Raw genomic sequence first — 2,112 nt, forward strand, 5'->3', positions numbered from 1 at the left:
TTTATGGGATTGTATTTTGTTTTTTTGGTTTTTGTGAGACGCAATCTCACTCTGTTGCCCAGGCTTTTAGTGGTGTGGTCATAGCCCACTGCAGCCTTGAACTCCTGGGCTCAAGCAATCCTCCTGCCTTGGCCTCCCAAAGCACTGGGATTACAGATGCAAGCTAGTGCACCTGGCCTGCTTTTTAACTTTCTTTCTGTTTTATAATAATGTAAATGACTTTATATGGTCCCAAATTCACATCTACAATACAGGTTTTATGAGATACCCACATACTGTACTGTTCCTATTTTTACTACTCTTCTCTCTTCCTCCTTTTAGGTAACCATGTTTTTTTTAAGGTTTTATCCTTTCAATTAAAAAATAAGTAAATATTTAGATGAATGGTGACATACTATACTACGTTTTTCTCCAACTTGCTTTCTTCACTTAACAATAAATACTGGAATTCACTGTAAAGTGCTTCATACTGTATATGTCCCTCATGCTTTTTAATTTTTATTTCTATATATTTTATTTTTTATTATACTGCAAGTTCTGGGGTACATGTGCAGAATGTGCAGGTTTGTTACATAGGTATAAAAATGCCATGGTGGTTTGCTGCACTCATCAACCCATCATCTACATTAGGTATTTCTCCTAATGCTATCGCTCCCCTAGCCCCCCACTCCCCAACAGGCCCCATTGTGTGATATTCCCCTCGCTGTGTCCATGTTTTCTCATTATTCACCTCCCACTTATGAGTGAGATCATGCGGTGTTTGGTTTTCTGTTCTTGTGTTAGTTTGCTGAGAATGGTTTCCAGCTTCATCCATGTCCCTGCAAAGGACATGAACTCATCCTTTTTTGTGGACGCATAGTATTCCATGTTGTGTATGTTCCACATTTTCTTTGTCCAGTCTATCATTGATGGGCATTTGGGTTGGTTCTAAGTCTTTGCTATTGTGAATAGTGACGCAATAAATATACGTGTGCATATGTCTTTATAGTAGAATGATTTATAATCCTTTGGGTATATAAGCACTAATGGGATTGCTGGGTCAAATGGTATTTCTAGTTCTAGATCCTTGAGGAATTGCCACACTGTCTTCCACAATGGTTGAACTAATTTACACTCCCACCGACAGTGTAAAAGCATTCCTATTTCTCCACATCCTCTCCAGCCATCTGTTGTTTCCTGACTTTTTAATGATTTCCATTCCAACTGGCAGGAGATGGTATCTCATTGTGGTTTTGATTTTCATTTCTCTAACGACCAGTGATGATGAGCTTTTTTTCATATGTTTGTTTGCTGTATAAATGTGTTCTTTTGAGGAATGCCTGTTCATATCCTTCACCCACCCCACTTTTTGATGGGGTTTTTGTTTTTATCTTGTAAATTTGTTTAAGTTCTTTGTAGATTCTGGATATTAGCCCTTTGTGAGATGGATAGATTGCAAAAATTTTCTCCCATTCTGTAGGTTTCCTATTCACTCTGATAGTTTCTTTTGCTATGCAGAAGCTCTTTTTTAATTATATCCTATTTCTCAATTTTGGCTTTTGTTGCAATTACTTTTGGTGTTTTAGTCATGAAGTCGTTGCTCTTGCCTATGTCCCGAATGGTATTGCCTAGGTTTTCTTCTGGGGTTTTTATGGTTTTAGGTCTTACGTTTAAGTCTTTAATCCATCTTGAGTTAATTTTTGTATAAGGTATAAGGAAGTGGTCCAGTTTCAGTTTTCTGCATATGGCTAGCCAGTTTTCCCAACACCATTTATTAAATAGGGAATCCTTTCCCCATTTCTTGTTTTTGTTAGGTTTGTCAAAGATCAGATGGTTGTAGATGTGTGGTGTTATTTCTCAGGTCTCTGTTCTGTTCCATTGGTCTATATATCTGTTTTGGTACCAGTACTGTGCTGTTTTAGTTACTGTAGCCTTGTTGTACAGTTTAAAGTCAGGTAGCATGATGCCTCCAGCTTTGTTCTTTTTGCCTGGGTTGTTTTGGCCATGCGGGCTCTTTTTTGGTTCCATATGAAATTTAAAGTAGTTTTTTCTAATTCTATGAAGAAAGTCACTGGTAGCTTGATGGGGATAGCATTGAATCTATAAATTACTTTGGGCAATATGGCCATTTTC

The sequence above is a fragment of the Rhinopithecus bieti genome, unplaced genomic scaffold, assembly GCF_001698545.2.
Source record: "Rhinopithecus bieti isolate Rb0 unplaced genomic scaffold, ASM169854v2 scaffold_34391, whole genome shotgun sequence".
Lineage (NCBI taxonomy): Eukaryota > Metazoa > Chordata > Mammalia > Primates > Cercopithecidae > Rhinopithecus > Rhinopithecus bieti.